Source organism: Struthio camelus, chromosome 9, assembly GCF_040807025.1.
Source record: "Struthio camelus isolate bStrCam1 chromosome 9, bStrCam1.hap1, whole genome shotgun sequence".
In the NCBI taxonomy this organism is placed as follows: Eukaryota; Metazoa; Chordata; class Aves; order Struthioniformes; family Struthionidae; genus Struthio; species Struthio camelus.
The window spans coordinates 11,249,897-11,277,844 of record NC_090950.1 but is presented as its reverse complement, the minus strand read 5'-3'; the positions used below and the strand labels follow the sequence as shown (position 1 = coordinate 11,277,844).

General features: G+C 37.8%; 1 long non-coding RNA gene across 1 annotated transcript in view; it reads right to left on the bottom strand.

Annotated features, from left to right (window-relative positions):
- Positions 1 to 27,948, bottom strand: part of LOC138068209 (uncharacterized) — a 166,230-nt gene that overhangs the window by 20,412 nt on the left and 117,870 nt on the right. The gene's annotated exons all lie outside the window — the stretch shown is intronic.

Genomic DNA, 27,948 nt, shown 5'->3' with positions numbered 1-27,948 from the left:
TTCCTTCAAATATAGTTTATTTTAACCTTGGTTAAAGGAATTGACACAAGCATACTACAAAAAAGCTTCCCAAGGCTCCTCCTCCTTCCACAGCAATATGTATCCATCCTCTTGTTCTTTACAAACTATTTCTTAAAGTTTACAAACTTACACCCTGGAAAATCTTATCTTCTTTCAAAATTAAATCAGGTGAAGTAATTGATTACTTTGCCTTCACTTTTTTGGTAAGATTTCAAGCTTTCATAAGTCATTGCAATAGGAGATAAACATGATAGGTATGTTAAAAAATAAATAAAAATGGTTATGTACTAACTAATGGAAAACAGAGTTTATGTTAAAAGTTTTCAGGTATTTAGTTATAAAGATTGTAAAAAAGCAAATTTCTCAGTTTTCCATTAAAATGTGTTAGGTAAAATCCTCCCAAGTGTTTTCAGATTGAGTTAATTGAAAAGGAAAAATCTAGAATAATCAAGTGAGTGAAATCAAAGCTACCAAAGATCTTTATATGCTGCATGGAAAAGTATTACAAACCAACTGAGGGCATTCACGTATAACTCCACTGAAGACTGCTGAGTGCCTCAGCCTTAAAAATAGAGCTCAGCAGAGTAGCTCAAATTTAGTTTTCTCTGCTAGAATCCACACACTGTGCAAGTTATTCAATAAACATTAAGTGATCAAGAGTCAAACCGGATGAAAGAGCTGCAGTTGTCTGACACTTTTGACACAATCCCTGGAAGACAAGGCTAGGTGGCTCAGATCCATGGGAAAAGCCTGGATTATAGGCCATTTCCTCTTTGACCAAGATGAATACCAGCCTCTCACATTTGGCCTGGCTGAGACTCTGATGTTGGCCATTAAGTAAACTAATTTGTTCACAGTAAGCCATGAGTCGTGCACCAGCGAAGCACAGAAGAAGCAGAAGACCCAATGTGATGCCTTCTGTTTTCACACTACATGGATCAGGTGAGACATTCCTCTTTAATGACAGAACTTAAGCTTAGTTCCTTTTTTTCCATTCTCCCTTCTTTTGGAAGGCACTTCTTTTTCTAACCTATCCCAGGGAAAACTCTCCGATTTAAGGAATATTTAGACTCTTTCTTCAGAGCATCTTAAGAGGAAAGAGAAAAACCTAAGGGATTACATGCAGGAGCAGCTTTAGCAAATAAGTACAACTCAACAAATGAAAACCATTCAATCGGCACTTCCTTAGGACTAGTATCAACCCAGAGGGTAAATGCCCCAAAACAGCACAGAAGATGCCAGCTGAATGAAAGGAAGAAGTGAGCTAGCAGGTGCCCTCAAGGATGGCACTCAAGGATGTTTAGTATAGTTCCTTAAACTGTAGACTTAATAAAACTGGCAGTTATTGGTTGCAGACCATAACAGGCCTTTCAGTTCTTGGCATTTTTCAAGGAAGTCTTAGCAAAGAGGTGGACTGCACAGATAGATAGTTTGTCACATTTATTAGATAGTTTGTTACATTTATTAGATAGTTCAAGAGTCAAATAATATTTGCAAAAAGTTTCGAATTATAATAAACATATATATATTCACAAAAATCAAAGTTGGGATTTGTGGACAGATTGGAAAAAGAACTATGGTTATCATACAAAACATTCAGTAATGGTAAAATCACTCATTCCTACTTCGTCAGCTTTGGCAAAACTCACACTACAGATTAAGTCCAGGCAATTTAATCAAAGAAGTGCCTATCTGGAAAACCATTATGATGGGGTCAGAAATTATTCTGCAAATGATCACAATCAACTGCGTGAGTCAGCAACTTGAATACTATCTGAAGTCACAAACATCATGGGAATACAGTATGGCAGGTCTTTAACTGGCAGGCCCTGGAGTAGATCCAAGGCATCAGGTCCCTCCTTCCGGTTCCCAAACAGTTCTGCACCTGCACATTGCCATGGACCTACACACATCATGGCCACAAATACAAGCCCGCAGAGAACCAAATAGTTCAAAAACACTGACCTGACATGTGACCTGTTGCTTTCAAAAGACTGCACTCTACTCTGTAAAAAAGCTTTGACCTTTCCAGTGCACAAGACATGCGCCTGTGAGGACTACCAACACCAATATGTAAGATGTCTTGTAACGATTAATGACAAAATATTGAAAGTTATATAGAAAGATAGAGTTGTGTAACTTTCATATGCAGGTGCCATAAATATTTACTGCACATAGATCTAAGTTCATCTTTTTTTTAATCATATTATAAAGCTAATCTTCAGAAATATGCGGTGGATAAGTGTACCTCCCTTTTTGTATAGGAAGACAATGTCTTAGACCCCAAGTTAAAATAATTTCCATCAGCCCTGCTGACTGCTGTACTGCATACATTTACTCCAGGCTGGAGTTTGATCTCGGATTCTTGTATTAGCTCATCCTTCCATACAAACAAAAATCTGAAGAAGTTCTTGAAAGGAGAAGTAATTGGGAAAAATCAAATAAAAGAAGTGAATTTTGCATAGGAATTTGAAAGTTACAAGGATGACTCTTTAAAAGGATGACTGATTTGTACGATAGAAGTAAATTTGATAAAACCAAATGGAAAATGGAGATAGGAGATGACATAATCAGGTTCAAAGTTTACATGCAAAGTTAGAATCAGACTGCAAGAATGAATGTTTAATCCTATCTTCTTGTACTGTGGAATCGATCAGTGAATGGATGGCAGTTATTAAGAAATTGCTTCTGCCCTTCACTCACTGCTGCCTCATTTGAAGAAAGAAATGAACTTTTCCTTTTCCGGCAACACTTGTAGAATATGTCATGGCAATAACGCTTCTAGTGTTTGCTTAGACATTTGACATGGCAAATGTTGGAAAGACACAAAGAGATTTGAGTGATAATTACTGGGGTGAACAGAGGTAAAAGCCATGCTGCATGTTGCTGTAAAAGGCTGTTGTGTTACCATAGTCAGATTGTGAATTCCGGTTATTTGAAACAATACTTTACCTAAAAATAATTAAGAAAGTCTCAGGACACTGGAAAAAAATAATCATACGAGGGACCACAGGTAACAGGCTTTGAAAAAAAAGTATGGATATAACCTGTATAGACAGACTATATAAGGAACACAAGCATATACATCATCATTTGGTAGGAACAAGAGAAAAAACATATTTTAGAAGGGTCTAATACAATCTAGTTCCCATATGTAATTCTCTATCTATAAATCTCACAGTGCTCAGAGGAGAAGATAAATATGATTTTCTTCATTTTTACAGATGGAGAAACAAAGGTATAGGAGGTGACGTAATTTGCCATATAACACACAAGGACTCAAGACAGCCAGGAACAGAAAACAGCAGTGGAGCTTTCCGATCTTCAAATTAACAGGAATCTCATAGACATAAACAGGTCCAGAATTTCAGCCTAGAACATCAGAGTCTCATATTCAGGACCTGACAACTTCATAACATTGCATAAAATAATCTTCCAGTGAGCTGCTAGCTATATGCCACCAAATATGCAAAGATGATTAAGGATTGAATTAATACTCAACTTTTAATCACAGAAGCAGTCACTACTGCCGTGTGATGCAGCAACACTAGGAGCAAGAGGGAGCACAGCTGTAACTGCCAAACAAAAAAAAGAACACTCTCTTTCTTCCTCTTAAGCAAATTAGAAAAGTAAACCACTTAAACCCCCAAAGCCCGCTTTATGAACTCAGGCTTTTATTTCGATAAAGGCTAGATGCTTGATTCTATGAATTTTTTTTAATTTGGCTTATTTAAATTTGAGGATCTCTAGCATTAAGGTCAAACCACCAGGACAGATGTAGAGACTCTGTTTTTGAACCCACTTACGACCTACTGAATGGGGATTCGCTAAATCCTTAGGTAAGACCAATGGAACTAAAGTTCTAAGCGAGAAGTACCAAACACTTCAGTATCACATGGTTATTGATGGTCTCTGCATATCCAGCCTCACAACAAAACATTGTTTGAGTGTCTATTCAATAGAATTTGGAAATCTGAGGTATTCCATAAAGGAAAAAGACCTTTCATTCAAAAAAGAATTTTAATTTTAAAGTTAGTTCCTCACAGAAGAGTATCAGTCTTATTTTGGTTGTGATTAAAAATATTAGATCTTAATTGAAGTGTTTTTAGAATTTCCTTTTACATACTTGCTTGCAGAAAAGGCTATAACTTGACCCCTTCAAATACCCTGCTCACTGGAAACATACCCAAGGATCTCCCTTTCAGGAAGTGTCAGTATACTTGACCTGAACCTGCGGGTTAGGGTTTCCAAAGATGTGAGAGACAGAGCAATAGTACCTCTTCCCTTACTGACCTGTGAGAAAAGGGGTCAAACAAGCAGCAGAACATAACCAGAAAAGAAAAACAGCCTTATTTCTGTAGGTGATGCCAACAAAAGGAAGAAAGAAATACTTCATCAATATTTTCAGCAGAGAAGAAAAATATTTCTGTCCATTAAATGCAAGTGATGAGAAGCTGTCTCCTAGAAGGAAAGTCATATTCAGGCAGAGCAATAGTAAAAAGCCTAGAAAGTCTGGGGAAATTAAAAAGTGACAATCCTTATCCCGTTTCTGAAAAATAAACTTTTAAAAATAATGCTTATTTTGGAGTTAATTTTACCCCCCACTTTCCCGCACACATACAAACACAATACAAAGAAGTGGTGAAACACTCTACAGCAAAACGTTGGCCCACTGCAGTCAAAATCAGAATGAGCATTAGAGCAATTCTGAGAAATATATAATCACCTGTAAATTAGAATGGTGTGTTAGAAATTGATGATGATGATTCTCATGAGAAGTAGTAGTAGTACAAGGATCAAGAATAGATATCATCTTTGATATCATGATATCATGATATCATTGATATCATAGATATCATCTTTGTTCAGGAATTAAAATGAACGATCATGCGTTAAAGCAATAAAGATTCATTCATCATTTTATTAACTTAGACTTATATTAACATATGGTGGTCACTTTTACAATGAACCAAACCCAAACTCCTTTAGAAAAAAAAAAAAACAGTACAAAACAGAGATGGAAGGAATATAGACTTCACTTTAGTAAAAATGAGAATGTACACAAAAAATTGCTTCATTAAAGGAAGACTGCAAATGAGGTAAACACTCCGAAGAGTTTTACATGCTCTGGTTTTTTTAAATACCAAACTGATACTCAAAAAAACACTAGTATGACACTATTCTGACTGCCCAACCTTCTTTTTCCTCTTCTTGCATTCACACTCTCTGATTCTTCAGCAGTGACATGGGAAACATTGAACTAATGATAAATCCGTTAGGAAATGTCAGTAATCAGAGGACAGAAAAAATATTTGGAGATATAAATTTTGCCAAATTACTGTTTTATATTATTTGAAGACTCTTCAGAGAAATAATGGTATCTTCAACATTTTTCTGTCAGGAAACCATACCTCCAAAAATATAGGAATTAAATCACTAACTGTGCTTAACAGATACAATAAATAAACTTAATGAAACATTAGGCAAAACAGTCTCATGTATTTAGGCCTAGATCTACTAACTGCATGCAGATGACTAGGTCTGTGTTTGACAACAGCAATCCTCTCACGTATTTAGTTACTCGTATTAGGTGGTATTTGTTAGGTAAAGTAAATTATAAATTTCACGTTATAAACATCTTTTCAACAATATGTAACTTCTGTCACAATTAACTGTTATCCAAGATTAGGACTAAGAGTAAAGGGTGTTTTGGAGAAAAAAGTTCAATCCTTGAGATGAAGCAGGCTTAGAGAGACATGTTCTTACTCTCACTCACCATGCTGGCATTCTCTTTTCCAGCTGTGAACTATAAGCTGGAGTATAGGTCAGCGACACACAGGGGCTTCCGCGGTCCTCAGGTACAGATTCAGACTGTAACTCAAGAAACACTTGGATATAACTTAAGTCAAAAGTTGGGTCCCTTCATCACATATCAAAACAAAAGGGTCTGCATTGCTTGTTCCCTGTTAATAAAACGCTATTTATTCTTTTTCTTTCATACTTAGAATATTTGATTTATTAGAGATATGTTATCTACATAGTGTAGGAATATATAGTTTAAATACTAGAACACATGTATTTATTATGATTTATACTAAATTATAACTAAAGTACTTTTCCCGGATCCAAGCTTCTCTTAAGTACCTCACAATATAATTCCTATAAAATTACAAATCTAGACATTTCTTGGCTTCTTCCTCATAGCCAGATGCAAATAGCAAGGAGAAAGGCTAAGTTATACCTCCCAGTATCACCCTTCAGGGATCTGCCCCTCTGTCTCTCCTCTCCAAACTTAAAAGGTTGCAAGAATTCATGAGTTTTGCACGATGCCCGAAGGAACAAGCTATTTTGAAACTGTGCTGCTGATGCTCCCTGGTGAGAATTATATAAATATACAAAAGACCATTTCAAGCACTGAATACTCATTTAAGATGAGTATTTTGCTATTGGTTTTCTGACCGTCTTCCTATTCCAGTGAGGGCAGTGACAAATGGAAGTGACTAAAAACTCTCTGAAATAGGCCTTTACTGTCTGAGAGGTGCTTCATTTGCTCTATCCCAGAGAACCTTTTTCCCCCATAAAGAAGAATGTGGTTGTTTAGATACTCAAATGCTAGAAAAAATAAGCATTTTTCAGACTTTTTGCATGAGGGAAACGTGAAGAGATAATAATTCTGGAGACCAAGAAACTCAACTAACAGACAGCAATGCAAGAACTGTGATCTAGCACCACAGAAAACATGGATATTCCTCAGAAAATAATACAACCATGTCAGTCTTGCAAAACTGCAGATTTAGCACTATTTGGCTCAGAATTCGCCAGCTCAGTATCACATCAATCCCACAGCAATACCTGGGAAACACAGTCAGAACACAGAGCTGTGCGCTTCCAGTAGGAACACACAGGGCTTTCAGTGTCAAAGAAAGAAAAGGGTGTTACAAGAAATATCAGATACCTACAAAAGATTTAATGTGCTGTGGCAAATTGAGTAGGTAAAAAAGGCAATTCTGTGACAAACGTGAAAAACAGCAGTTGTTATAGCAAGGCCCACTAAGAAGTTCTACCGAGTATAATCCCTGTTTATGAGAAACAAAGGCACATATTTTATGTTGACAAAGTATGGATGCTTAGTCATTTTGTGCACATGTCATATCACCTGACAGCCATTGTCTGAACAGCTCTGGTGTGATACTTGGAATCCAAAGCCTATGGGAAAAAGGTAATACATAAATGATGCAAAAACATTCTTTAACTTCATTGAACATTGAAATTACATATTAAAAAAGAAACATTTATGAAACACTGCTTTCTGCTTGCAGAAGCAACTTGAATGTGAAATAAGGTTGGCTTCACTTTTCAGACTGAATATTTTTCTCACCTTTCAATTAATAAGACCTCTTAAATAATTTTTCTCTGAATAACAAAAATACTGAAAAAAAATATATGAAATGAAGAAGCTAATCCATGAGGAAAAAATCTGATTTTACTTATTTAAATATAAATATACATATATACCTATTACAGATAATCTTTATTAGTAGTAATCAGTATTTACCTAAGTAAAGTGATGGGAGGAGTTGGTGTTCAAATGCAACTTGTCAAATTACTTTTGGAAATGAAAATGCAATTAGAATCACTTCAAAGAGAGATTTTAGAAAGAAACTAGACAGGTTTCCCAGATTTTAATATACTTATTGCTCTAGTTACCTGCATTTCACAGTTACATTACAGAATATAGATAAATTTGCAGTATTTATATTTATTTTCATCTGACAAAAATTATCATAGTAATATTATTATTTTTTAGAGCAATAGAAGTAGTCACCATAATACTGTATCTTTCCTTTTATTCTCCAGTTAAGTCGAAGCTCTGAGCAGCCTTTCTCCCTTCTTAGCTTTTCACCTATATAGTATCCTCCAGACATATAAGCTTCTTTAGCTGCAGGCATAAATGATACAACTACTCATGTGGCTAAACACAAACACACACTGAAGTGTTTTCGGATGCCAGGCCTTAGAGATAAACCTAGTTTCAAGCGAAGTCAGGGGAAACATTTCCATTAGTCAGCAGGTGATGGACTGAAACCTAGGACTAGATCATGCAAAGAAGAAAGCCAGTGAGCACCAGCTAATGGTAGTGGATGATGGTGAGCCACTTAAAATCTAGTAACACACGGGACTTTTCAATGATTCTTTTTCAATGATTCTTTTAGAGGGAGTTTTTCAAAGCACAGGTATAACCAAGCACTCCACATTCACTGCATGACAGAGAATCTCCTTTTAAAACTCAAATTTATGCCAATATAAAGATGGTGCCGCTGAACCACTGCATTCCCCTGCAGTAAACTGAGAGACCATGCAAGAAAAGATTTTGTATTTCCCCTTGCTCCATTTATGGCATAGCCCACCCAGCCCTCGGTGCTCAGAAAAGGGAGGAAAGGGAAGTCAAGCGGGCAGGTGATTTTGCTGGTGAATGTTCCTGCCTTCTGCTTAAATCCCAGCTTTTGGCAATCTCCCTGCCACTGTTCGCTGAGATTTCCTTCTGCCCACTATCCTGCAGTATCAGTTTTAGGGGTGATTTTCAGACCTGCAAACAGAAGGGTTGCTCCAAAGGGATCAGTTCCCTCATTATTTTGGTTGGTTCCAACGAACTACAAATTAATGATCTAGATGACGGAATATATTTATCTTGGCAGCACAATTGATTGTCTTCAGTAAACTTTCTTCGGTCTGTCATAGTTTGGCTTTTGCCATCTGTTTCTGTGTTCACCTTGTTAACTACCTGACAGACATCTAACCCATGGCCACATGCAAGGGCAATGCTGCTTTTGTACATGGTATCTGGGACCACTTATCCACTATGAGCGCTTTCCTAACATGTATCTCGCAGCACCGTATAAGCTTGAACAAGAACTAAAATTATACTCAAAAACTCAATTATACTCAAAACTCAAGCCTTTCACCAGCAGCTCAACACCAATTTCTCAATTCTCAAAGACAAGAGAAATTCATCAAACTGTGGTTTGCAAATACTTTCCTGTCACGTCTCGGTATTCCTTCTATTTTTACTTTTCCTCACTTTTTTTAAACGTTCAGAGTTAGTGTCTTTGAAACGACAGATACACGTGCTGGATCACAAACACGACTCTCGAATCTTACCTATCATTTTTCAAAGCAGGGTGATGATTTTAGTCATTTCACTGCTCCGCTTTTCCTTGGTGCCTTTGAGTTTGTTCTCTGCAGAGTTAGCACAGAGGTAAAACCAAGCTGGTACAGTGCAGGGCTCCAGCAAAGACTAAGGGGGTGCCACCTTAGATGAATTTGCCAGCTAGGAGTAGTGGGCCTCTCCCCCGCTCAGTCACTCCATGGCCCACCTCCAGCCCCATAACGCCTTTCTCCCCATTCCTGCCACCCTCCTATTGCACCCAGCAATGCACATGCAACAGCCGCTCTGCGGTGGGCTGAGACACCCCTCCACGGGAAAGGCCCCGTGCCTGCCTCTGCCTGGACCTACACAGAGTCATATCTGGAAAAAGAAGGTTAACAAAGACGGGAAGCAATACCTGACAAGTGAGCATGGACGCCAAGGGCCTTCGTTGTCAAATAAGCTTTAGAGCCTCGAATTTGGAATAAATTTAAGTTTGCAAGGTGAGAAAGGGGTTTGAGCTTGCGGGTGTACTCTACCATCAGTTACCTGTAAATCTCTCACGTTTACTTGCAGCCGGCAGGGTACCCAGCACAGGCCCTGCCCCTGCACTACGCTCTCCATGGGAACTGAGGTGTCAAACTGTCCTCTAAGTTACATCAGTGGGAAGCCACTAATGTGAGAGAGGCTTCGGGAGCATAAGTACAAAGAAAATGAAGGCATTTTTACTCTATTTCACATTTTGTCCTTACCCCCAAATGACTGTGTATTTAAACAAGTTGGTAAAAGTCACCCACAGAAAACAGTGCAACTATGCTGATGCACATCAGTTACGCAGCACAAAGAATAACTGAATTTTAGGGGGGAAAGCATAAATGTGATACGTAAGAAACAAAAACTGGCTACTAACTTGAATGAGCATTAGAGCTGACACCCCATATCATCCCACTGAAATGACTGGATTACCAACAAAGAGTCTGAACACACAACAACGGAAACTAAAGGAACAATCCTACAGTACCACAGAGAATGCTTTCAAGGTTTTAAAACCTTAGTGGAGCTACAATATGAGTGACTAATTCACAGCTGTTCACTTTCTAAACACTAATATTCTTGCTTTTCAGCATCACCACAGAGCGAAATACGGAGGCCCTTAAATATCTTAGATTTTTTTCTGGCTTTTTTCATGTGCTGGCATGTCTTTCAGGCTTACCAACTGGACTGCTTCCAACTTTGTTAAATAAGTGAATACCTTGATAAACACTCAGTCTTTTTAAATCAGGGTTCAGACAAGCACCTATTAATACACACAAAAAAAAGTATGAGCAGTCACCTCCTTTTCACTTAATTAGGTCATGATTATTCAGCCTTCACACAAGAAAAATCTTATCACTGCAGAGAGAGTTTTCCTCGTATTAACCTCCTCCATTTCTTTCTCACTTTGCATTCAAGTTGTATGTAAATTGATTGTATGCTTCAATGTCACAAGATATCAGAGAGACAGGAAACTTGGCAGGATTAAAAGATGTCTGTGGTTAAACTATCTAGAAGAATAATTTATGAGATTACTACAGTCAGTCTTCATACTTAAATGCCTGCCACTGTATGTCTAAGATTAGGAAATCATATCATTGAATACTTGTCCATTATAGGCATTCATACTTCCTTTTGAGGAATCAGAAGATGATCCAGAGAGATCACTGGTCAAATGAAACCAGTTTGTATTTTCCTTTAGAAATAGGCCTAAAATCATTTCTCTTTTTACCCACTATTTCAGAGCTAGAAAGAGGACTCTTATAGGCCGTTACAGCTAGTTCTTTAAGTTCTGTTCTTGGGATTCTGGACTTAGCCCCTGATTCAAAATGAGAAATACTTTCCAGCAAATTTTTCACACTGGTCCAATTTTCAAATACTGGGGAGAGGAGGTGTCATAATCTGACCCTGGAAAGAAACAATTTTGAAAATAATGCATTATCAGTGTGCATGCAGAGTCTGTCTGTGAAGACAGTCTGAGGCAAAACTATCTCTTTATATCGCCAGATTTTTTAAGATGATTCAAAGCCCACTAAAGTCAATAGAAAGATTCACATTGATTTTAGGAGGCTTTGAATCATGCCCTAAAGCATTCTTTCATTATGCTTTCATCCAACAGTAAAACAAATCCTACAAATCAATATATTTCTACAAACACAGCAGTAAAAGTATGGATTATACAAAATTATAACACGGATAACCAGGATATGTACACATAAGCAACAAAAAATATTATTTCTTCCTGGGGTTAATTATCTTTGCACAGTTCAAAAAGGTAATCACCTTAAATTATGTTAGTTCTATTAATGCTGTCTTGAGTAATTCTGACATTTTAAGGTAGGAAATTTACGGGTGGCTATTAAAGTTGTATGAAATAGTAGCAGCAAAATTAAACCACTCAACACTTCCCACTTCCTCCAAAACACAACATTTTGAACATCATTTATTAAATGAATTAATATTTTGTCAAAATTGAGAATAAGACTTTTCCCCTCATTATCTCTGCAGAAGTTCTGCACTGTCTGTATAGAACTGTTCGCAAATAGCAATGCTCTTTCCTCGAGTTCCAAGAAGCTTTTGGTGGTACTTGTCATGTGCCTCAGGTTAGATAAGTTTGGATTAAACTACCTGTGGGCTAAGTTGTCTCAGCAGATCTGTCATGTAGATTTTTGTTGTGACCTACAACCTAGACACTTTTGTCTGTGTTAGTTTCTTTAATACTTTTGTTTCTTTAAACATTCAAGCTGTTTGGTGGAAGTGGAATACTCTCCTAAGGGGTGACAATAAACAAGTGCAGGAATCAAAATGCAAAATAACATAGCAGGAAAGGTGAGCAGGCAACTCAACCATTTTGAAAAAAGTGGCTAATTTGAATTTGCAAGTGTAATATCCTTAGGAATTTTAGCAATTCATCAGGTCAAAGGAGTGCATTTCATCTCTTTTGTAAGTGTTCAAATAGCTCTCCCTCTTCTTGTAGGCCCTCTTCCAAGTTACCAGGGTCATCTGGTACTTGTATTTTCTACCAAGCTGTGGTTCTGCCTATAGGACAAAAACCAGACTAAAATCTCAGATTCCCAAGAAAGAGGCAACTGGCAGGAAGTCAGGATACCCTCAAACTGCTGAAATAGTGGTGTAGGAAGAAACACCACCCAAATTGCAGCTATTACATGGAAAGCTGTTACATGAAATTGTCCTTTTAAACCAAGACTCAGTAGCTCTTGATTCTTGGGGTACAAGAGCTATTCTGAAAAAATAATCAAAATCATAGCATGCTCAAAACAGTAAAAAGTGTCAAAAATCACAACAAGCTGAACTGGAGAAACATTACTAAAAAATCAGTTTGTTAAAAATCATGTCATGCACAGCTTTGATCAGCTTACTGCAGTGGCCTTTTTCTAACAATTCCCTCATCAACATCACTGCTATTGCAGAAAGAAGCAAAAGCTTTGTTTACACTGACTTTTTAACTGGCATTTGAAGAGTGTTCAAATTTGGTTTAAACACAACTCCAGCTAAATTGTTTTTGACAGCCACAATACATACCGATAGATTCTCAGAACCATGTCTAAAACCCTCATCTAAAATCCTAAAACAATTTCCTAAAACCAGTTTCAATTTACCAGAGCTGAAACTCTTAACAGGCGTCCACAAAGTAATAGCCAGTGTTAGCTACATACTTTATTTAATTAACTGTATGATAACAAAGTTTTGTCTTTCCCACAACAATTGGCCAAAATATATTCCACAGTTGTTTCAGCCGGCACTCAGGTAAATGCTTCCTTAACTTGACATGGAAAGACAAAACGATCACATGGAAAGATAGAATGTCTTGTCCTGGTAAACTGACTCATAGTGCTGGGTACAGCAATAATTTGTTATTCCTGTGACAAATTTTTGCACTTTAATGACAGGGAGAAGACTATGGATGAAGAAACTCTGAAATTTTTATCATTTGGGTAACATTTACTTCATTCTCTCTCTGTCACCAGAGATAAGCTCAAATGTGACAGAGAACGGCTGATACAATTTGCTGTGTGTTGCGCTAACAATGACTTAGTACATTGTAACGAGACATCATTAGTTTCAATGTGAACTCTTAGAGGAAGAGATGGAAGCCATTTCTTGGTGTCTCTGTTCCTACCCTGCAAGGAGATTCTTGATAAGACTATAGATGTCACAGATCCCTCTGCTAGATTCCTCTAGCCTGCATTTGGGAGATGCTCTTTCAGAGCGTTCCCTTCTCAGATAGGCTGTAAAAGGCTTTCCAAAAAAGGGGAAATGCCAAAGTTCTGGCACTATCAGACCAAGTCCAACCTCAGCAATGCTGTTACTTATAGTGGATCCTACGGCACTTCAAAATAAACTTAGAAAGTCAACCTGTAGTGAATTTCGGTATTCAAATATTTGAAGTGCCACAAAGCTGTGTTCAAAAGAAATAAAATAATGTCAGTATAGTCATTAATGCAGAACAGTAAAGTAAAACCTACATCCATACCGATAACCAGCAAGTTTCCTCCCCAGACAGCATGGAAACTAGCAACAGACAACAGCAGTGAATTACCTTCTGCTTGGTCATAGTTTTTGTTCTAAGACCCAGCCGCACCGTTACTGTGCACATCGCCCTGACCCAGCTAGCACTGTACAGGAAGTTCCAGTTCTTTATACTTGTTCGTTCCATATACTTGTTCGTTCCAACCCCCCTTAAATACAGGTCACCACATCCAAGTAATGCCATCACCACCAGGAAAGAAATCAACCCTCATTTTTTTCTGTATAGCTCAAAAGACAGTCTTCTTAAATGATATCAATCTTAAAAGTTGCCTTTTTGAAAAGATCTGATATTTTAAAGTAGAAAATTTATAGATCGCAATTAATGCTGTATGAAATAGTTGTAGCAAAATTAAGCCCTTTCCCAGCTGCTAGATAATCATTTGAAAGTGCCAGTGGGGAAGTGAGTCTCATACACCTTTCCTCCAAATAATGGCCTTCTGTCCTCCCACTCCTCAGCTTTTTACCTTCCTCTGACCTCGCTGCCTGATGCAGTTTTCCTAAGGATTGTATTGTTGTAGCTGCCCCCAGAAAAGCCTACAAAGAGAAACAAGATATTTCTCAATATATATTGTACAATCACTCCCATAAATGGATTTTAAAAATATTTTCACTATCTTACAAAACACAAGACAGAATCAGCAAAAGCTCTTGTGATTCCTTCCCATTTCATGAGTTAGAATCTTTTGCTTGGTGAATTAATAAAGAAGACTGCTCAGCACACTTCTCTCATGTGAGTAGATTTATTTCCTTTACAGGTTTATATCCTAGTTTAAAAGGGAATTCACAATATATAGCTCTGACATAAACTGAAGAAAGCATAGTCATTCAGCTTTATAGCTAAACCATGAGACTGGTATGCAGGAAATTATTCTTAAACAGGTCTATTTTTGGACTAAGTTTGTATTTAAGCACACATAACTGTGTATAAGAATAAGGCAATGAATGCTGAAACCAAGAAAACAAAAAGGAAAAGAATTAAAAAACAGAGTGAACAGTAGTGATTGCACATATGTTAGAAAATTGTCTCTGTAAGGATTAGAAGCTGCCTTTCAACAGTAAGAAATAATAAGGTTGGCTGTGAAAAATGAAGAATCATAAATACAGTAACTGAGCAGGAGTTGCAAAGTTAATTAGGAAATCTTCTAAATGCTTCCATAAAAATGCAATAGTCCTTCGTACGTAAAGACATAAAATTATGTTTCCAAAAGAGCTGAAATTTTGTCATGCAATTATTGGACATCACTGCAGTCTTCTCAGACCATTTTTCAGACCTTATGCTATACTGACCAGCAACAGTGAGGAGTTCCTTCTTCACCATGTTTAAGAGATTTCACTCAAGATAGCCAAAGAAAATGAGAAAGCATGGTATTCTCATGAAAAACACTTTTCAATTACCTTTGTGGCCAAATGATGTTACTGCCATACTCACATTATTCCAAAGTTATTACCTAGACTAAGCATAAGCAACACAATATTAGAATTTAATTGGAAGTGGAAAAATGGAAAGTTCTACATAACAGTCGCTGTCAAAGCACAAATACATAGAATGAAGGACGTTGCTGTTTTCTGAACGTCACCATAATGACAGAGACTGCTTGAGAAGTATATGTTAGATCCACTTTTCTCAGTATGAGTGGAGGCCTGTGCTGAGTACACTTGACAATGCTACCCAAAATGTAACAGAGCCGTTAGCATCTGTTAACAGCATCAGCATCAAGCTAAGCAGCATTGCTTAGGTCTTGCTAAAGCACTGCTCCAACAAGGGAGCGCATTTATATGGTTTGACAGAATCCAACCAGTAAAAACAAGAGCTAAAAGACATTCTTATCTAAATTTGAAATCAAGTTCCAAGTGCTTTTGGATTGCTGACGGTGCTCTTCGGGGTATTGACATGCATCATTTTAGCCAGGTTTTAAAAAATCATAAACCTTGCTGCTACGTACTCTACAGCATATTTAATTGCAGTAATATACCAGAATCCCCTCTGCGTACATGTGAAGAGAGACTTTTATGCCCACTATGACAGAAAGCCTCTGCCTTTTCATTACAGTCACAGAACTTAAAGGATTGTTCAATTTTAAAGGTGAGATTTATCTGAATATAAATTAGGAATATTAGAAATTAGTAATTTTACAGGTCACAACAGACTCTGCAAAACCCACACTAAACCCTCAAAACCCCAAACCTTCAGAAGCCAACTGTGGGTCTAACTCACTGCTGTGCTCAGCAGAGCCTCGGTCTCCCTGTTGGCTGGGTTTTCCTCACTCCTCTCTTGCTCCCAGGAAAACCAATCTGCCCTTTCCTTCAGAGGAGTCCACTTGATCCAGTTTACAGCAACCAACCCAAAACAAATAGCCAGCCTCCCCTTTGCTGCTCATCCATGGTCCAGTAAGGGAACATAACACAACTCACGCACACATGCACAGAACTTGAAGAAAAAAACACCGAAAGAGTTCACTATAGTGAACATGTAACATACTGTAGCCAAGATCCTCCCTCTTTATAAAGTGGGGTTTTATGAAATGGAGCTCATGATACAGTTTTGTAAATAGGATTTCATGATACAGTGCCCTTGGTAGTGGCAGACTTAAATCTGATGACTCAGGAGATGCCTTCCAGTCCCATACACCTAAGAAACCATGCTTGCAACTTTCAAAGCTAGCTACGAAATCTGGGTACCCTGCCCTCATTTACAAAAGCCTGTTTGAAAAAAAAAAATCTGTTTTGGATACTATTCAGTTTAGTGTGATGCAAGCTGAATCATTTGGCGCTTTTCATCACAAAAACAGCTATACAGTATTTGCTGCTTCCTTCTTTTTAAGTGCTCCAGTTTAGGATTGCAGAGATCCTGGGCTGGAATATGTGGAAAAGGGAAATGCTTGGAATATAAAAGATTACCAATCCCCTTTAATTTATGCTTTCAAATGCTTAACACAGAGCTATAATTGCTATTTTAATCACATGTGCTGTGTGTGCATTTTATATAGAGGTCTTCATGTGTCAACTAGCACCCAGTAAAGCGGCAGGGATTTTTTCCACTTGAATGTATTCATGTTAACATGTAAAAAGATCCATTTTAAAGGCCCTGAAAAAGTAGTAAGTGACAGCTTCAACTATAACTGTCAAAAACAAGTGGATATAAAATTTCAGCTTGCCACTAATAGCAGGGTACTTTTTTGTTTTGCCTTCAAACACTTCAAAAACAACCTGCTCAAGGTGGGTGGCAAACTGCTATTTTATGCCCCATGGATAAGTGTCACAAAGGATGCCACCATATTAGCCAAGCAGGTCTCTTGAGAAAAACTGAGAGTAAATGCCAATAATTGTAGTCTTTTGAGCTAGTTTTACTCCAGATTTTACATGTTCTTTATATTGTCCTTTTTAGTAGGAATAAGACTGACTTTACACAGTAATTTTCGTGTTTCAAGAAATCTTATTCTGAACGGCCAAGAACCTGACATTTGACATGCTCTGCACTTCTTGTTTCATATTTACACGCACTGCAGTGTGTTAGCAATTATGTCACCATTATTTACATAAAATGGAACAAATCATTGGGTAAAATACTACTTTCTAGGACTAAGAGTTGTAGAGGCTGATCCTAAGTCATTTTCAAACTGCCACTTTCAAAGTTGTTGTGAAAACATTGAGCAGAACATATGCACTAAACTTGCAATAGTCTCAGCTATGTTTACGCTTAAACATTAGGATATGTTTAGATTGCAAAATCTAGAATGAATATAAGTATTCTGTAAAATAAGATTAGCTAGAACATGACGAAGGCCAATACCATTCCTCCATTAACTCAACTATTTTTTTAAGTATACACAACAGCCTTACACATTATGAACAGAAACTAACCTTAAAGAAAGGATTAGTTAGTAGGTAAGATTCATCTCACCCATAGCAACAAAATTTCACTTAAGATAATGAAGCAGGACAATTGCAAATCCTTTTGGAAAATCAGAACTACAACTCTGCTTTACAGAAGCTGTCCAAAGCCTTCTTTCCTTCCCAACAGGCAGTACCACCAGCAACACAACCAGGCAGCCGGTTCAAATAGAAGTGGATCAACAACCCTGACACTTTGATTAAAATAATTTGGAAGTACTCACACAAGGTGCTGAGCCAGGGCATCTGAGGAGGAGTTACTCTCCAGCTGGGAGCAGTAACAGAGATGATCCCCTCATCTGCCCATCCTGTTCCTGAAAGCTATGTTGGAATAGACTCTCACAGAACAAGTCAGCTGTGATTAGCTCTGACCAGCCCATTTTAACTCACAGTAGCAGCCACTTCTAGTCCTCCACTAAAATTTGCCTTCAGCACAGTCTACTATACCTCCTTTTAGTGTCCTTAGTGCCTGGAGCTCAGTTAGGAGTGCCCGGCTCTGCCTCTCTCTGCTCAGCTCCTTCTCGCCTCCGTCCCTGGTGGTTCCTAACCCTTGGCCTTGCCTCCCCTGGCCCCAGCCTAACATTTTCCTCTGTTCCTCCCTTTCTTCCCCTTGACAGGATAATGGATATCTCTGTCACCCCAGTATAAATCATTACTTCCAGCCAAGTCTGTCCCGCTGAATTTGATGGCATTTTTAATATTAGCTTCAAAGGAAGCTGATCAAAGTCTTTACCTCAGTTTTATACCATAACAGGCTTTACATTTCCTTAACCACAGACATTTGCTGAAGCTGTTGAAGGTGATTATGCAATGACAAAAGAATTGCAAAGGTAGATAACTATCTATATGACTGCACAGCCCTAGATTGTCTCAGCTTAAGGGCAACCCTCTAAAAGACAGAGTAAAATGACAGTAAAGTCACACAAACGACCTCATTCCCAATTTGCAGCAATGCCAGGGCACCCTCCTCAGCCAAGATCTGAGGGGTGCCTTCAATCCTAGTGCCATGACAATTAACCTCAGATGTAAGGTACTAATCGCCTCAGTGTTTTTGACTCCAAGACAACTCCTGCACTGAAGCGCCGTCAGCTGAGAAACCAGTGCCAAACATCATTTGGCCCACAAAACCTCTCTTAATCACCAGGAACAGGAAGGAAACAGCCTGCAGAAACTGGCTCTTTGATATTCCCTTCCCCAGCTACAAGGCTAAGCTGAGTGGCTGATTTGTGTATGTGCAACACAGCTGCAAATCCCACAGGTTAGGAAAGGCAGAGGATGTCTCAGTTAATGATGGCAGAGGATTAGCATATTGAGAAAACCTTTTGTTTGGAAGCCAGGTGGATTAACTGCCATCTTCGGTGGGAGGGAGGGGAAAGGAGAGATGTGCTCTGCGCTTGCCAGGCTGTTGCACTTCCCACCACTTCTATTTCATGTAGGGGCATATGATGGGGAGAGCAGCCTCTCTTAAATATTTAGATAGATCTGGAGGAGAGATTTTCTGCATGCTGCTGGAAAGATCAAAGTTATTTCTCCCTTGTCCCCTTCCCCATTCCTCTGGAGTTTAATTTTAGCCCAATTTCATTTTTTGTTTCACGGAAGCAAGACCCATGTGATCACCCTGTGTGCATAAGTGTGTCTCTGTGCCTGTCGTTCTGTAGGTCTGTTCATTCCTCCTATCTCCTCTGTAAGTTTTGAGCACACTATCTCATTTCAACTAATACTAGAGATGTCAACTGCGTGACACAAATATATTCATTAACCAGATCTGTTGCTCACAGAATGACTTACTTTGTTTTTGGGGAAAAGTGAGGCAGGATTTCATTTTTTCTCTGCTGTTTTCCTTCAGCTTGTTATACTCATCAGATTCACTTTCAGTACCCGAGCACACTTACTGAGCAACGCAGGGGGGTTTACTTTAAGGGAAAAATCTGAGCCTACAGACAAGCACACAGAAATAGAAAGGAGAAGAGGAAACTTCGCTGGGATCCACAGAGAGGGGTCAGAAGCACCAGCGCTGAATAGGCCACTGCAGGTGTTGCGGATAGGGCTGAGATAACCTGCAAGGTAGAGAAATGGAGCAGCTGGTAGTACTAGCTAAGGCTCAGCCAGCTTCCCAAAGGAAGTTTGAGAACTCAAAGCCAGTTTCCCAGAGGAAACTCAGACTGCATCACTTGTGAGGCTGGTCAGGCTGCTGCTCCACCATGGAGCCCCAGAGGGCTCCAGCAATAATCCTCCCTGAATTCCTGATTCCCCGTCAGATTTCTTGTTCTGATTTAGCCTCTCCAGCTGCTCCCATCCTAGCATTATTGGCTAGAAAAGTCAGAACCCAGTAACAAGTATTTCCCCATTTTAACAGGCCCAGCTCTGGTATTGACCTCACTGTGCTGAATTTAAGTTCTATCTATCTATCTATAGTTCACTTCTATCACCATTAGCATTTAGGGAGGGTCTTGGGATTCCCACTGATAAAATGGAGAGCAAACACTGGACTGAGGTTTGTAGTTGTACCAGATTTTCAGCCATTGTTTCCCTCAAAGTGTTTTGCTAGCGTTTTCTCAAACCTCCTGGTGCCCTAGCCCTGTCCATCTGTCCTCAGCATGGATATGCTCTCTTCCCCATACCCGAGGGCTTACTACACAGGCAGGCTTCGCTGCTGGAAGTCATAATGGGGAGCACAACTTACCCTCACCTTCAGCTTGCCCTAACAGACTTTGCTGAGATGGCACAAGAACAGTTTACAGAATTGTTCTCCTTTTTCTCTTCAACAAATGTCTCCTCCTATCTTGTGCAAGAAAATCTCCCTATCACAGCCGCTTTGCCAGTTTACTTGCCCTGAGTAGTCCTATTACTTCATTCCATTGACCTCAGAGGGGCTTCCCAATGTGTTAAGCACTATCCAGCGTACATGTGAGGAGAAAGTTTGACTCCCAAGTCATAGACTCTTTTATATTCATCTCACTCCTAAGCAAAAGGGGGTTGGTTTCCCCAAAAAAAAGTTTGGGGAGAAGAGAGACTGGCTGCTTCAGTGAGCTTGCTGTAACTATCAGGCCCCCATTTAGATACCTGATGAAGGGATGGAAGAAGAGATGGTGCCACAACTCTCAAGAGTGGACACGGGAGTGAGAAAAAGAGCTTTTGGCTCTTCCTCTTTTTATTGAAGGCTCAGATGCAACAAAAACACCCAGAAGATCCCAGTTACATCTCCGTATGGAAAGTAAAATGATCTTGTGACACATTACACATTTCTCACATGATACAGAGAGAAAGAATATTCTCATTAAAACAGTATTCAGTTCACTAATCACGTAAAATTGCACAATAACTCCTCTAGAGTCTAGGATATAATTTTTAATCAAAGTTCACAATTGTTGGCAAACCCATTTATATGGATCAACGATAACAATTTAAAAAGCAGAAGGAACCCGGTAAGACCACCAAGAGCTAGAGATCAACAGTCGCCATTTCAGAAAAAAAAAGTTTAACCTGGGAAAAACATGCGTCCTCAGAAAGTTGATCACACGGATCCATAGATTATGAGGACAGAAGGGACCACTAACTCTTTATGCCTGACCTCTTATAACAAAGAGCATACATTTTTATATTTTTATTTCTGCATTAAGCCCCCCAAATTGTGTTTGACTACAGAATTTCTTTCAAAAAGCATCCTCTCTTGATCCAAAAATATTATTTCTATTCAAAGTAGGAGTTTAAAAAGCTTAATTATATTAGTTTATATGTAGAGGTTTAGAGACCGCAACATACACTACTTAAGGTTTCTGACAAATGTAAGCAGGAAATACTAAGACAGAGGGTGTCTAATTTTCATCTGACTCTTACAGTGAATATCACGTATCTTGAAACTGTGTTTCACATGACTTTGTAGTCACCTATGGTTTTAACTGTATCAGACACAGAGAAACTCCCAGATATTTCTTCAAATATTGTCAAATACAAACTAGATTTTTGTAGGACTGTGAAGCGTAATTAAGCACAGGATTTAGAACTTGGAAAGTGGGATATGTTCAAAGGTATAACATCATTATTATATATTATATTAACATCATACATATATGTGTGCACTGTGAGTGCATATATATATGTTATCTATTAAATCAATATTGTTATGTGTATTTTATATGCATATATATTGTGACTGACTCTTAACTGTTTCTTTTGACCCTCAGGATGACTTTAAATGTCTGAAACCCCCAAAATCTGAGTTTTCTAATTTATAACATCACGTTATTAGCCTATTCTTTGTCCTTGTAAAAAAAAAAGAAAATCTCTCATTAATGTTCAGTAACACAAAATTGCAGCTAAAGAAAATAGGGGAAAGCAATTTCAAAAAAAAAAAAAAAGCAACACACTTGACTGTAAGAATCAGCAGTTTCTGTAATATAACAAGGAAATTAAAGCCCAGATTAAGGCTGCTCTGTTCTATTCATTTGAAATTCTGCAGCAGACAACAAATACTAAACAGGTGAAAAACCCAATGTGGAAATGCATTTGAAAATAGTTTTTTTTTCTTGCAACAAAGCAGAATGAAACTTGGATTTTTACTTGTGCAATAAAGCATTTTGTCCAGCTCCAGTAAAAATAAAAGTAATTTTTTTTTTTTAGTTTCTATTGCAGCATACAGCACAGCTCTAGAGAAGAAATGAGAATTTCTGACTGCTTTTGCACACAGTGAATTTTCACAGTTGATCTCATCAGAACAGTAGTGAGATAACTGAGACCAACCCCGCAACCAATTTAGGTCTCACCACCCACTTCATTACGGTTTCTGCGCTAACATTTCTTGCCTGTTAATTGCTCATCTCCCTACTTTTTATAATTGCAGCACATACTTGTGCCTTTCATGTTTTATATATCCCTTCATTCATAGTTCATTCCACATCTTTATGCTACTTTATTTTCAAACCGTTCCTAAATGACCCCACTATCCCACTTCCTGTCACCTCTCCTCAACAAATGAGGTTAGTTTGAAACATTTCATCAGAGGCAAATTAAAAAGAAAAAAAAGTATTTCTATAAATGATGCAATTGTGTCTGATGTTAGATCATTTGTGCTGTCCTTTTCAAAGGTTTTTGATTAGTAACTGCTAAATGTAGGGCTGTACTTCCCTGAGAATGATGTCTGTTAGTCATGAAAATTTTAATTCATATTTTAAAGATATATATTTTCCTTTCCAAGATATTCCTAGTTATTTTCACCAAAAAAAAAAAAAAAGATTTCATTGTTGACTGATTACTCAATCTTTTATTAATAAGAATATCTCACCCAAAATGCTTACTTACAGGAGTGTTTAACTTGTGAGAAATTATTTCACAATCTAATCTTTCTCAGTTTTTGATAGTATTGCTATGAAATAGTTTCTTACATTGTTTACTTTTCTGCCTTAATTTTCTTAAATTATCTATGCCAATGTGAAAAAGATCAACTTCTGTTCCTAGACAGCAACGGAAAAATAAACAAAAAAAGGAGTTAAAAAAATCCCCCAAACAAACAGATAAATGTTTGCTTAATTTTTTTTGTTTCTAAGAAAACAAACAAAAATTGGAAAGAATCATCGTAGCTGAATTATAATGGTCTAGTCTCACTAAACCTCTTCCACAAAATAAATTAAAAATAGCTTGAAAATGATAAAAAAAAAAAACTGATTTCAGTAACAAAAGCTTATCTTTTCTATTAGTAAATGTGCAGGTGTCGCAGGTGTATACCTTACTAAAGCTTGTGAGCAGCTGAAGCTTCATTTTGTCTTGGCTGTACAAGTTTCTTCTGGGTGTCCAAATGCTCGCTCTTCCTGAAGAAATCTGTCCAGCATTTTACAGCAACTACCCTACCTGCACTTTCAGAAACATGCAATCAGGGGATGATACATGACGTATCATGTATACCTGATACACTTTAAGGAGACTGTAAGATGATATTGTTTGATAAATAGGAAGATAACGATCACACTGAGAAGTCTTTAGGTCTAGGTGTTTGCAAAATTCCTCTGAAGGTATATTCAATGGAAAAAAATGTAGCGTTGAATAATCATTACGCACTGAAGTAGTTTCCATGGTAACTGTTTATTTTCTATCAAAATATTAATGAAGGAAAACTTAAAATAATTGGGAGTACTGTCACAAGAGATAAAGTATAGCTAAGCTGTGCTCCCATTTGCCTCATTCTGTTCTCAACTACCTGCTTGGGTAGACGTCTCCTGTGAGGGACAAACATGATACGACTGCCATGACTGCACGTCTCCCTTTTCTAAAATGGAGCACCACAGGACCAGATGGAAGCTATGGCCCACTCAGAAGCCCAGCCTACAGAAAATAATGGGAATTAAGGACTTTTAAACTCCACTCCTGTTAACTATTTCCAAAAAAAAAAGAAACAAAAATAAAACAAAATCACCCACTCTCAACATGCAAAAGTTTCTCAGAAAACAGAATATCCTTGCACTGAGATCCTACTTTACAGCCTTCTCTATGTAAGATCAAAGTTGATTTTGTCTAGCTCTACTTTAAGAAAAACTACAGTAAATAAGCTGTATTTTCCTGAAGTACTCAATTTTGGAAAGAAAACGGAAGACATAAACCACTGATCCACCAGTAATTCACAAGTTTAGAATCATCTATCCACTGACTTCCTCATTGAGGAAAGTATTTGGAAAAGACTCCCTGAAAACACTGGCATCAAATATCTCTACCTTGGGTGACACTGACTGACAATCAAAGAATTTTATACAAAGGTAATAGTAAATAACAGTTTCATTCCGCAATGCGATTTATGTAGTTGATAAGCTTTAATACTGGATGGTATTTTATACCGTATACTGTAAACAGTACTGAATATTTACCTTTTTTCAGGGTAGGTTCAGTTCATCAGACAATACCCACTCACAGCTGGATGAGACTTAAGACAAACATTCAATGTGCGATTTACCGCTTTGAGAGACCTGAACATATCTCATAGCTCTTTGCAACTGAAAAAAAACATGTTCTATTTTTTAAGATAAAATCAATAAATTTCCAATATCAAGCACAGTATATCAAATTCTGTGGGCTAACTGTCAGCTCATGTAAGTCTGTGTAGCTGCACTGGTATCAATGAAGCCATATTAAATGTTTTCAGATGAATATATGGCATGTATTTAATGTATTATTTAATCATTAATATAGCAACACATTAATATAGCTTAATTTTTTTAAGGTTGCAATAGTAATATTACTGAGGGAAAATCAGAAAAAATATTAGTAAATATATTACTGTTTCATCTTTTTTTCATAGAAGTTAAACTACTTTCATTTATTAAATATCTTATTAAATATCTTTTGCCTAAACCGGAGCTATTGTGCTTTGCCATATCTTCCTAAATTCTCCTCCTAGTAACATGGTAATTTAATCAATGCAATGTTTAAATGTAATTTAAACAAATTACAAAGCTTCAACTTCACATTCTAATAGAGAAAAGTTGTCATTTTTTGTGATGCAGGCAAATGAGTTTAACATTTATCTCCACTATATCCGAATGACAAAGTTCATACCCAAATCTATGAAATGGGAATAATGAGAATTATGCTCCTTCCTACAGTGCTTTGAGATACATATGTGAAGAGAGTTATTTATTACAGTGTGGGAATAGTATTTCAGTTTTCCCTAGTTTCTTCCCTGGTCTTCAGGGAGCTAGGAGACCTGGTTTCCAACTTGTTCCTAAAAGCTGTAATCCATGAATGTTAGAAAAAAATATATTTTCCCCAAAGGAAAGGTCAGCTAGTTTCACCAGTGCACAAATTTCACTGAAGGGAGGCCAGAGAGGGCTTTAACATCCACCTTCCAAAGCAGTGGCTGGTGCAGAGCACACACCGGCTGGTGCAACTCCGCATGCTGCACCGCATCCACCTCCCCACAACTCTTCTCTGCTCAGTGAGCACGTCCTTGGACAACACTTTCTGCACTGTCGATAATAATCACAGAGTGCCTAACTAAATTGTGCCAGTCCATAGCACAGGATGTTGTAGAGGCCAAAATTGAAAACAGATGCATAATGACCTGATAGTTTCATAAAGTATCAGTCATGATACTTTAACCCAACCTCCTTTCAGAAAACAAAACAAAACAAAGCAGCAAGTTATGTTTTATGCAACTGGTAACTTCTCTGGGAAAATAAAGCACCATTTTAATGAAGTCTGACCCACTCCTAGTGTCACCCCACCATCTTCCGTGATGACAGAAAAATGAGCTAGCTGTGCTTTTCATTTGAGTCATTATGGGAACTCGCATACTTGCAGGAAACATAACTAATGTGATGCAGTAAATCTGAGGCACTCAAAATGCACAGTAACACAGGGATCGAAACACAGGCGTGAACACACAGGTTTTGCACTCTGCTCTCTCAAAGGCTTCTGTAAGGTTTTCTGCATCATCCATGCTCAAAGATTGCGTGTGTTTCATCCAATTGATGGTACATCTGACAGTTCAAAGTCTAGCGCTGACATGCTGTACCACGTTCAAAGCAAACTCCCTGAAACAGTGCCTTACTGCAAACATTAGTTTCTTCTATGTGAAGGAATAACCCTCTATAATAAATTATTATACATATAATACATATTGAACATGTAATACATATATATTATATTACATGTGAGAGTCTCAAAAATGATTGTCTTCTGTCTGAATTTTCCCTTACATTTTTTTTTTTAATTTCTACCAGGAAACTTTCCTCCTACTTAAAGCTTTGAAGGCTTCAAAGCCTACACTAGAGAACTTCTGCCTCTGTTGCTACTTCAGCAGAGCTCCCTCGTATAAGCGCCCTACACGTCAGCATAGTTGCATCCCTCTGTTGACCAAAAGAAAGGGCTCTGATGAGACAATTAAAACAGCAGAAAAGTTGTCTTTACCTGGCAGAGCTGTACCCCGCTAGGGAATGTGCCCCGCTGTGCAGAGGGGTCTGACCACTGCCTGTGCTCAGCCAACACAAAGAAATATTCTGCAGCATAAACCCAGCTTCAAAGTGGGGAGCTAAAAAGAGCGCTTCATACCAAAGAAAAAATTCTCAAGCTATCTAGGCATATTTATTTTTAAATCCCTTTGACCTTGAAACAAACTGATATAGCTGGTTTCTTGTTGCTACTTCTTGCCTCTCTTCTCACTCCTCTTTTACACTGTTTTGTTGTTTTACAAGGCTGAGCCATCTTTCCCAGGACCCAATCAATTTTCACATCAGCTGCACTAATTGGCAACAGACTTGACACATTTCTTGATTACAAGTAAAACACTTAGAACAAAGCTCCAAACTTTCAAAAGAAAAGGAAAAATGCAGTAAAGAAAATGTCCTCAATTAAGTATTCTTTTAATGGAATTCTCTGGGCAGGAAAAGGAGAGGGAAATCAAATTGTGAAAGACCACCCTGTTGTACTATCATTTAAATCACCAGAGGTTTTATTTAAGAAGCTGTGTGTTCTGGAATACAGTCATGACCGTACTTCCAAGCTTCAAGCTTTTAAAGATATGTAATATTTGTTCTATTGCCATATAAATAGTTCCTCTGTTCAGATAACTCTGAAAAGGTACATTATTAGTTTTTTTCAGTAAATGTGCTCTTTAAGTATGCTTTTATGGATTACTATCAAATTCGTATCACATAAACAGTATGATTTCTTTGTTGATTTGTCACTATGATGAAATGTAGCAGAAAAACTGTGAAGACTCAGATTTGAAAATTTGTCATTTCATACACTAACTGTCTTTATAAATATACCAATGCCTTATATTGGTGCAAAGAAAAAATCAGTATTAGTTTTTTTCTGTAGCTCTCAAACATCATATTGCTTTGGGTATGGTATTTAGATAGGCAACAATTTTCCATTTTAAAATGATTTGAGATTTCATGATTATCCACATTTTGTATTGTATTATGACGTAAAGTAAAACTAAATACAGAACAAAAAATGAAGCGTTTAGATTTGGGAGGTGAGTTGTTTCAATTGGGAGCATGTTTTGGCTGATTTCTGATTTTAAATTGAGAGCTTTCTGATTTTTAATTGAGAGCTTGGTTTGTGATGTGGGGGAATTCTGTAAGAACAAGCTACATAGCTAAGACCTTGCAGAGTATCACAGAATCACAGAATCGTTTCGGTTGGAAGGGACCTCTGGAGATCATCTAGTCCAACCTCCCTGCTCAAGCAGGGTCACCTAGAGCATATTGCCCAAGATCACATCCAGACGGGTTTTGAATATCTCCAGCGAAGGAGACTCCACTACCTCTCTGGGCAACCTGTTCCAATGCTCTGTCACCCTCACAGTCAAGAAGTTT